A 10,348-nucleotide genomic window follows, 5' to 3' on the forward strand; every position below is an offset into this window, starting at 1 on the left:
TTCAGGAGATTGTGAAAGATAAGCTACACACATTCCTGCTGTCATCATTGGACAAAGTTTTCACAATTTTAGGCCCTGATGAAAAGAACACTCTCCCAAGGGGACTGTAAGCAACAATCTCAATGCCAAGTTCTCTGGAAAATCATAAAAGAAATCACACTCTCTTGCTTAAACCTTTTTCAAGTGTTATGAATAAATAAACCTGCAGGTTGGAACAATGCCAGCCTCGACATCTCTGGACCACAAAGACCACTCTAACTGCACACCACTATCAACTAGTTTCTTAAGGTGTCCAATTTGGGTTAAAATCCATTAATATAAATATCCATTTCAGTGTGACATTAAGACAAACATTTTTATCAACTACAAGACCTTTAAGCAAAAGGATGAAAATTAAAATAAAAAAAAAACCGTGATTTCAATGGGAACCTTGGCATCAATCCGATGCTGATAATAAAGATCAATACAATCAACATCCAGACGTTTCAAGCTACCTTCAAAAGAAGCTCTAACATAAGCAGGACGAGCACTGAAATCACTTTTTCCATCGGTATAACATATACAAAATTTGGCAGCCAATTCGTATGAGGGCCATAAGAATCAGAGCGTCGGGATTTCTCAATTCATAAAAGTGTGAAACGATAGTGTGAGAATTAAGAACGATTTAGGTATGATATTAAAGTCACAACTATGTCTATCAACGATGTGGATGGATGAGCAGGCAACTCAAAGAGATACGAAAGGAATGTGAATGAGATGATCGATGAAAAACCAGCCGACGATTGTGTGCTCAGAGGTTAAAAGGGACCAGAGGAAAGTAGAGTACAGGCTAAGGAGATTTGGGTTTAGAAATATCCTAAGGAATCAACGGAAGAATGAAAATATAAGGTATAAGAAATAAAGAAAAAGGTGAAAATATGGAACGGATCTATAACTTTCTAACTTTAGCAATTTGGACTCTAAATTTTCATAAATTATTGGTTTAATTCAAACTTCAAATTTATTTTTAATTAAACTCCATAATTGGATTTTTATTTTGACTAATTGATTGTTGGACTCTCATATTTTTATCATTGTTTGGTTAATTACAGATTTAGTTCCCTTTAGTTTGTAGAAATTCTAATTTAATCCTTATTTTGCATGTTTAATTACTATTTTGACAATTATTCTTATATGTTTTGGTAATTTAGACCTAATTATTTTATTTTAAGTTTTATTATTATTTTTTATTATTATTGAGATCAAACCTTAACCACGCACTTTTATTAGCAAAATATCTACATCATACACCCAATCATAGGGAACTCGCACTATAATTACATTTTCTCATAAGAAATTTTATATTTTTATATTTGAGATTTTTTATATATTTTTCATTTTAATAATAATTATTTAATATTATAGAATAAGTTTTTAATATTTTTATCGTTTTTAAGATAAATATGTTATACTTTTGAAATATTAAAAATTTAATCATCTTTTAAAATTTTAATAATAATTAATATTTTATTATTTCAAATAATTTTCAAAATTTTTCATAAAACTAAAATATTTTAACATTTTTAATTATTATATATATTTTATAATTTTGAAATTTTATAATATATTTAATGACTTTATTCTTATTTAATATTGTTTTGTTTTTAATTAAATTTTAATTTTTTTAAAAATATAAATAGTTTAATATTTTTTTTAATTTTGAAATATTTTTAAAATAATAAAAATTTTAAATATTTTAAATTTAAAAAAAAATGTTAAAAATTCTAGAAATATCATGTGGCTTCACTAGAGTTCATCATGAGACGTGCTCTAGTGTGTTACCACATAGCAGATAAACTGAAAATATTTAAATGTAATGAATAAAATTGATCAAGAATTAATTGATATAATTTTATAATTTGAAGACTTAATTAATTTAATTTCTCAATACAATAACTTTAATTGGGTGCAAAATAAAATTTATGGGCTGACTTGTTATTTTCAAACATTTAAGAGTTTTTTGATACCTTAATATATTACCCAAAAAGGTCTTATACATAATATTTATGGAACCTAACTTTGAGAAAACTAATAGAGCAGTTGGCATCATGAGTATAAAATCAAATACATTTAAAACTTTTCACTAATTAGATTTTGAATTAGTGTTACAAAATAGAGTTTTAGCGGCGTTTTTTTAATCTTATAGTGGCGTTTTTAAGCGCAGCCAAAAGCACTTACGGCGATAGGGAAAACACCGCAAGAAGCGCCGCTCAAACAGTGCCGCTAAAGTTAGCGGCGTTTGAGAACCAAAAACGCCGCCATAGGTCAAGATCTATAGCGGCGTTTTTGTAACAAACGCCGCAAAAGGTTGAGATCTATAGCGGTGTTTTTGGAACAAACGCCGCAAAAGGTCATATCTATAGCGTCATTTTTGGAATAAACGCCGCAAAAAGTCGAGATCTATAACGGCATTTTTGGAACAAACGCCGCAAAAGGTCGAGATCTATAGCGGCGTTTTTAAATACAAACGCCGCTAATTACCTTTATTTGGCTAAGATTTTTTGATTTTGCATATTTCATTTCTACTCTACATCACCTAAATTTAATATCATGTAGCTTTATCTAATTAACAACCATACATTTTAATTAAGACAAAAATTATGCAGAAAAATACTTAAGAACAAAATAACTTAAAATTTATAAACATTAAAATTAAATGTGATGTAATTTGACATTGTTCTCTAGGATTTAGTCTATGTTCTTTCACTTTCAATTAAAAAAATATTGTTCACTAGAATTTAGTCTTCATTGCTCTTTCAATTAAATCCACTAGCTCCGTTTGACTATCTACTTTAACAGAAAGAGAAGATGTTGTGCCAAAAATGGCCTCATCGTGAGCTGCTTTCAGTTGCTCCTCCCTCCTTGCCTACATATAAACACAACACCCGTTATGCTTGAACAACCAAACTAATTGTCTCCCACAAAACACAAATAACAACATACAACATAACAGGTATGCATGAACATAAATTGGAATTTGAAGCAAGGACAGATGAAAAGGAATGATGCATCACCTCTATGGCAGAAAACTAAAAGCTCCAGCTAATATGCTTCACTAATGATGCATCATCTTTAGCAACTGCCAACAATGAGGCACATGAAGTAAGTTCTAGTACACCTTTGTTCATTGGATTACAAATATTTCAAGCTAGAGGTTGCAAAGTGAACTCGAATATATAAATTTATAAGTGAAGTACATATTCAATGATAATCATTGATTATTATAAACCAATAGATTCCCCTAAATCAAATGCTGGATACTAATACTCATCATTATTTATGAGGTTTAACATCTAATACCTGTTAAATTTTATATTAAATAGCTAAATGGGGAAACACAGAAAACAAATTGAGAGGAACTATGTTTCCACAGGCTAAAGTATCACGTGACACTGATAGATTCTAATTGATTTTCAAATACAGTTATGAGATGATATGGATAGATGTTTAACCTTCAACTTCCTCATCATCAAGTGGGGCATCTTTGTCGAACTCAAACCGTTCCCAGCTAGGGCTTTTTGTTGGATCATTTTCAGCTGCATGTAAAATTTAATTCTTACACACAAACCAGAAGGAAACCATCTAGTTTAGCAAGATAATTGAGGGCTTACAGCCACTACCTTTCATAATTAACAATACTGTCAAATAACATTACTGCAAATGAAATTACAATTTCATAAACCCGGCAACAGGATGGCAAAGATAATACAATAGAGAACAGTCAACCAGGTAAACCATCAAAGCCAAAGTCTGAAACAACCAGATCCCGAACAGTAAGCATAGTAACACTAAAAACACAGTTAGTGCCATCACCCTAGAAAACATCCTAGAACAAATGGGTACAGGAAACATAAGAAATAAGTTTTTCAAAGAAATAAGAGGAGGGGGAGAGATGAAATACCTCTTCATCACCATCAAAATCATCTTCATCAGCATCCTGCATTAAGTTACCAAAAAATTAATAAGGGAAGCAAAAGATGATCGTTATGTAAATGGTATGAAACAAAACCAGGGGAAGTTACAGTGTTGAAATATGCGAGGGGATTGGGCCATAAATCCTCCTTGATAATATCTACTACCTGTAGTTTTATCAAGTGAATGATTAGACCAGCTCTTTACCCAAATAAGAAAAAAATGAAGGACAAACTACATACATGCAACACATGCATATAGAGTTTACCTCATCATGAATCTCATCCATGTCATCTTTCTGCTGAGCATCAGTAAACCAGGTAAAGAAGCTGCATTCATGTGTATTAATTTTCGTACAATATTATAGATGATTTGCAAATGACTAAGTGAAAGAAGATAAATCAAATACAAGACATCCAAACTTCACAGAACAGCAAATTCTTAGCATGCTAGAAGTTAACAAGAAACTAAAATTAATGTATAAATACATACATTAAGTCATTACTTGTAATAAATTTCAATAAATAAAACTTTACTATACAATATGTAATGCATGTGTAATCTTAATTTGTCTGCACTAAAAAAGGAAGCTCGATCTGCCAAGGTTTGGCTCTATATAACTAAAAATAAAAGATGACTTGTGAAAAAACTAACCCTAAGTTTGGATTATACAAAATCAAGGGAACGTAAGATCTTTTCTCTTGTCTGGATAATTTCTTTTATATAAAAAAGGGAAAGGAAAGATTTATCTAGTGTATAACATTCTAATAAGATGCTAGGCTGAAGTTCAATAAATTTATTGAGAAAATAAAAATGAAGTCATTGCATTTCTCAACAGAGAAACTAAGCCCAGGTTTTATGTGACTTAAGTCCTCAGACTGAGGAAACATTTATTGATGGATAATTGGATATGATAAACAAACCTTTCTTCAGCAAACTGTCGCTTGTTTCCTTTCTTCTCATGATCAACTCCATTTGGCAAGCCCTTAACATTTAAAAAACTAATGTAACATAATAACCAAGGCAAACAAATAACAAGAAGATGTGTAGACATGATAAGAGAATAAACCCTCACCATGCCTTCTTTCCACTTGATTTTGGTGGCAATAATCTTGGTTCCTTCATCAAGGAAGGTAAAGGTCTTTGTAAGCTTCGTATCTTCAAAGTATGGATTGGAATCGAAGTTTTGAAAAGGCATAATAATAGTTGCCAAAAAATCATGATGACTGATTAGACCATGATTAAATGTTTCTTATACCAGACGTTTAATGCAATAAAAAAAATCAAGTGCAACTTCAGTTTCTTACAGAATCAAGATAAGAAAAGGAAAATAAATGAACTTACAAACGTAATAGAGTAGCCAGATTTCAGATCTTTAAAATCCTCCACTTCGAGTGAGCTAATATACTTGAATATCTATCAAGAAACAAAAGGTTGAAAATAAGAAGAATGAATAAATAAGAAAACAATTAACTAGAATATATCAGGCAAATCTAGAACACCTCTTAATAAATGAATAAATAAATAAATGGAGCCAAAAATAAATTTTGCAAAGTAATAAAACTATATAAGTGCAGAACCAGTTTCAGTTTTGGAAAGAAGTGATATTAAACCTTCTGATCCTCTTCATTCAGAAGTTCACCAAGAGCAGGATGACTCAAGAACTATACATAAAGAACACAAGTAAACCAAAACCCTTCTCCTCAACATGGAGATAGCTTTAAAGAAAAAATATATAAATTTATAGGAAAGATTGGAACCGCTTACATCCGTTAACCAGAAATCAGGAATTGACTTAATCTTCTCATTCCGCTTATCATAAATCGGCTTGCGTATTTCATTGTACTTCTACTCCACTTCCAAAACTTTCTCACTCTCCTCCTCATTGATCTACAAAATACCAATAAGAAACAACAAAAGTTTAAAAATAGAAACATCGTGTATAACCATTTACCAGCTATAAATAAGGTCAAAGAAAACATATCCAACTTAAATCACCTCTACAATAAACATAATATCCTAAAGTAACCACCTACAACAATGTGTTGAACGACTCTTTACATCATGTGGAAGAGAACAATTAAGAGACTAAATCTTTTTGCAATGATGCGATGCAGAACATAAAAATGACTACGAAAGCTGATCAGGTACAGAAATTAACAATCCAGTTTTACCACACAATCCCCCCCCGGGTGTGGCAATAAGACACAAATGTAAAGGAACTCTCCCCCCGGCGAGCAATAAGGCACAAATGTAAAGGAACTTCCCCACCTTATCTAAGAGAGGGAGGCACTTAACACATAGAAGAGAATAATCAAGGGACTCGAGCTTCCTAAAAAATGCAGAACATAAAAATGACATAGGAAGACCAGATACATAAATTAACAATCCCATTAACGCCTTCTCCGCAATAAGACATGATACCCAAAAGTGACCTCTAAAAAACTCGTGTTTAAGACAGCAAGTGGACACTTAAACGCGTAGAAGGAAACAATTATGCTCGTCCATATAATTCAGACATATCCAACATACAAAGTTGATCAGGTACGGTAATTACTAATCAAAGAAACAAAATTATAAACATTAATTTCATTGACGTAAAATTGTTATTACAAAAAATTCAATACTCACACACTTAAAATCATCCCAGATAAACACGAGAAAGTTCAAAATTTCCCTGCAGCATTCCTCTAAATTTCTGATAAACCATATACAAAGAGCGAAAAAACATGAACGGATATATAACTGAAAGTGAAATGAGAATGAGAAAATTGGACCTTCTCGAGCTCGTCTTGGATCTCTTGAAGCTTCTCGATGAAAAGAATGAGGTCTCCGTCGATTTGTTCAGATTTCTCTTCTTCTCCATTCTCTGCTACTTTCATCTTCTTTCCTTTGTCTGCCACCGTTTTGTTTTCTTTCTTACAGCCAAACGATGAAAAATCAAAACCCTAACCTAAATAATTACCTATTTCTCTCTGTTTTTTCTAAAACCCTTATATTATTTCCCTCTCCTTGGATAGCGATGAGGGAGAAAGATGCTTTGTTTAGGGGTTTATGTTTAACTTTGACGGGAATAAAAAATATGTGAAGTAGGAAAAGTGAAAAAGGGTTAAAGGCTAGTGGGATTTAAAAAATTGTAAACTTGTGGCGTTTGCATAAAAACGCCACTGAAACACAAGTCTTTAGCGGCGTTTATAAAAAAACGCCACTTCATGTTTAACTTCGGGGGGAATAAAAAATATGTGAAGTAGGAAAAGTGAAAAAGGGTTAAAAGGGCGGTGGGATTTAAAAAATTGTAAACTTGTAGCGTTTGCATAAAAATTCCACTGAAACACGAGTCTTTAGTGGCGTTTGTATAAAAACACCGCTAAAGTACGAGTCTTTAGCGGCATTTTTATAAAAAAAAATGCTACTAAAACAAGAGTCTATAGCGGCGTTTATATAAAAACACCACTAAAGTACGAATCTTTAGTGTGTTTATATAAAAATGCCACTAAAGTACGAATCTTTAGTGGTGTTTATATAAAAACGCTATTAAAACATCAGTCTTTAGTGGCATTTTTATACAAACATGAGTTTTTAGCGGCGTTTGTATAAAAATGCCGCTAAAGTATGAGTCTTTTACGGCATTTATATAGAAATGCCACTAAAACAAGAGTCTATAGCAGCATTTATATAAAAATGCCACTAAAGTACGAGTCTTGAGCGGCTTTATATAAAACAAATCCACTAAAACACGAGTCTTTAGCGACGTTTGTATAAAAATGCCACTAACGTATGAGTATATAGCGGAGTTTAAAAAAAACGCCACTAAAGTACGAGTATATAGCGGCGTTTGTACCAAAACGCCACTAAAGTACTACTCTGTCGCGGTGTTTTGTATAAAAATGCCGCTAAAGTTACTATTTGTGGCGTTTGGATTGTAAACGCCGCTATATGTTTAAAGTTAGTGGCGTTTACTCTTAAAACGCCGTGGTAGAACAGTTTTGTTGTATTGGAACCAACATGTCACCTTAAAATTTTCCCTCTAATTTTTTAGTTAATTTTTGGTGCGTGAGATTAAACCACACAATCATATAATGCCTTTTAAAATAATCACATAAAAACAACAAATATAAAAAGGAGTGACAAATCATTAATTTCGTCATATTAAATCTATTTTTGTTGCACAAATAAAATGTCACCTTTTAAATATTATAAAATATGACGAATCAAATCATCACGAATAAAATTTATTGGTGGCTAATTTATAACGTCACTAATTTAAATCAAATCGTCATAATAATAAATCGTCACTAATACTTTTATTTTATCAGGGATGAATTTATAACGTCGCCATTTTGTCTAAATGTCAGTGAAAGTTTTCCCACCAAGTTTTTTTGGAGGTAAATTTTGGCGCCAAACACAGTGCGACGAAAATCAATGACTATTTTTAAAATTTTCATAAAAGATATGTCATCAATCACTAAATGTGACAAAAATAAAAAAATGTCACGTTTATAGTATATTTTGTGACGTTATATGCAACGTCATGTAGAAATTTTGTCACAAATTGATAAATTTGTTGTAGTGACCAAGTCAAAAATCTGTAATTACAATGTATTCATACAAACATGATAGGCTAAAGTGAAAATATTATAAATAAAAAAATAGACATGCTTAGTAAAATAAAGGACTAAATAATAATAATAGTAAATTGAAAGACATAAGAACGAACATGGCAAACATCAGGGCAGAAATAAAAACAGTCACATAATACATATACTAATAAGGAAAATAAACCATACATAATATATACAGGACTAAAATGAAAAAGATCAGAAATAAGTGCCTAATTAGAAAGAATCATAAAACATGAACCAAAAGAGACTCAAGACCAAACTGTAATACGGGTAAAATAAGATGCATAAAATAAAACAGATTCCATTTCATGACTCAAGTACAATAGTTATATAAAATACAGGGACTGGATATGCAAATATCCCCTTACAAGAGTTATATAAAACATCGTCGTTTTGCTGGGTGGTTATATGCCATGCTTTGGGTTCTAAAACTCTAATCCCTCATTCCCTTATCTCAGCTGAAAAATAAGAAAATGAGAGTTCTAAACTCTCTCCCAAAAACCCGAAACAGTCGCTTCTCTACGGTAGTTTCACGGTCGCGCTCGACGATCAGCGCTTAAAACCCTCACCCACAGACCACTCTTGCCCTCCTCTCTCTCGCTATTTCTCCTATGCTTCTCCTAAAACAACCCTAAACCCGAGCCCCTACTTATAACATGATTAAACAAAACCCTTACCTTCAAAATGAAAAGGGTTGTTGGTTCAGTGAAGCAGCAGCAACGCCAGTGGTGGCTCAGGTGAGGCAACGGTGGGGCGGATGTACCAAAGGTGAGAGTTTTTCTCCTTTTTCATTTTTTTTCGAACTCCCCCATCTAGTTTTTTTTCCCTCTTTCCTCCTTATTTTTTTCCTTCAAATGGTTTCTTTGTTTTATAGTTTTCTCCTTGGTTGTTGGAATGATTAATCTTTAGGTATAGGAAATAATTCCTCTGATTATAGCTGATGAAAAATCCCATATTTTTGGGATTTTGATATTTGTTTATGGGGTTTTGATTTTTCTCTGATTTTCTTGATTTGATGTTGATTTGGGTATTGTTCGGAGTACATGGATGATGATGGCGGCTCAAGGAACTGTCGACAAAGGCCACACTTCGGTCTGGAGGAGCACATGTATCTCATGCGTAGATAGGAGCTGAAACATTGGCGGCGGTGGCTGCTGATTAGGGTTTAGAATACCTAATTTTTCAGGTTACAAACGGGCCAGGTTTGGGTCGGACCTTGAGGCAGATCGGGTTTGGATTAGTTGTAATTGGGTTCTAATGGGCTGCTTTGGGCCTCGGTTGGGCTTCTGGGGCAGTGCTGATTTGGGCCTTAAGAATTGGATAGGTTGTTGGGTCAGCCTGCAAAATATGTAATTAATATGATTAATAAAATAATATAATATGATAATAATATAATAATATTTTTGTAGACCTGGACAAAAACAATTGTCTAAAATCTGTTTATATAACAACACAAGCATTAAATTAAAATAGTCAATATTTAGTGAAAATTTTCATTACACGATGAAATCAAATTACCAAAGCTATGCCAATAATTTCCAGTCAATTAACAGCAAAATTTTAATATCCCAAATCTCCATTAGTCCTATAATAGTCTTGAGAAATCCTTTGAATCTAACCAACAAATTGGAAAAGAAACTGTGATATTAAACGAGGAAGAATATAAATGAATTATCTACCTCATCAAATTGTCGCTAGGAGCTTGAGACAACACTGATGCGAACAAGGTCAGATGGATCGTGTAGAGACATAAGTATCTTTATGGCGCAGGGGAG

General features: G+C 32.4%; 2 long non-coding RNA genes across 2 annotated transcripts; both read right to left on the reverse strand.

Moving 5' to 3' along the window:
* Positions 1–4,161: 4,161 nt before the first annotated feature.
* LOC120166328 lies at positions 4,162–5,138 on the reverse strand. The gene is made up of 3 exons (XR_005519918.1): positions 5,027–5,138; positions 4,875–4,936; positions 4,162–4,280 (listed from the first exon to the last, which is right to left on the reverse strand). It is a non-coding gene; the product is annotated as an uncharacterized LOC120166328 (long non-coding RNA).
* Positions 5,139–5,288: 150 nt separating this feature from the next.
* On the reverse strand, positions 5,289–5,836 carry LOC120166337. The gene is made up of 3 exons (XR_005519921.1): positions 5,719–5,836; positions 5,565–5,615; positions 5,289–5,367 (listed from the first exon to the last, which is right to left on the reverse strand). It is a non-coding gene; the product is annotated as an uncharacterized LOC120166337 (long non-coding RNA).
* Positions 5,837–10,348: the final 4,512 nt, after the last annotated feature.

Source organism: Hibiscus syriacus, unplaced genomic scaffold (genome assembly GCF_006381635.1).
Source record: "Hibiscus syriacus cultivar Baekdansim isolate YM2019G1 unplaced genomic scaffold, ASM638163v2 tig00002982_pilon, whole genome shotgun sequence".
Lineage (NCBI taxonomy): Eukaryota > Viridiplantae > Streptophyta > Magnoliopsida > Malvales > Malvaceae > Hibiscus > Hibiscus syriacus.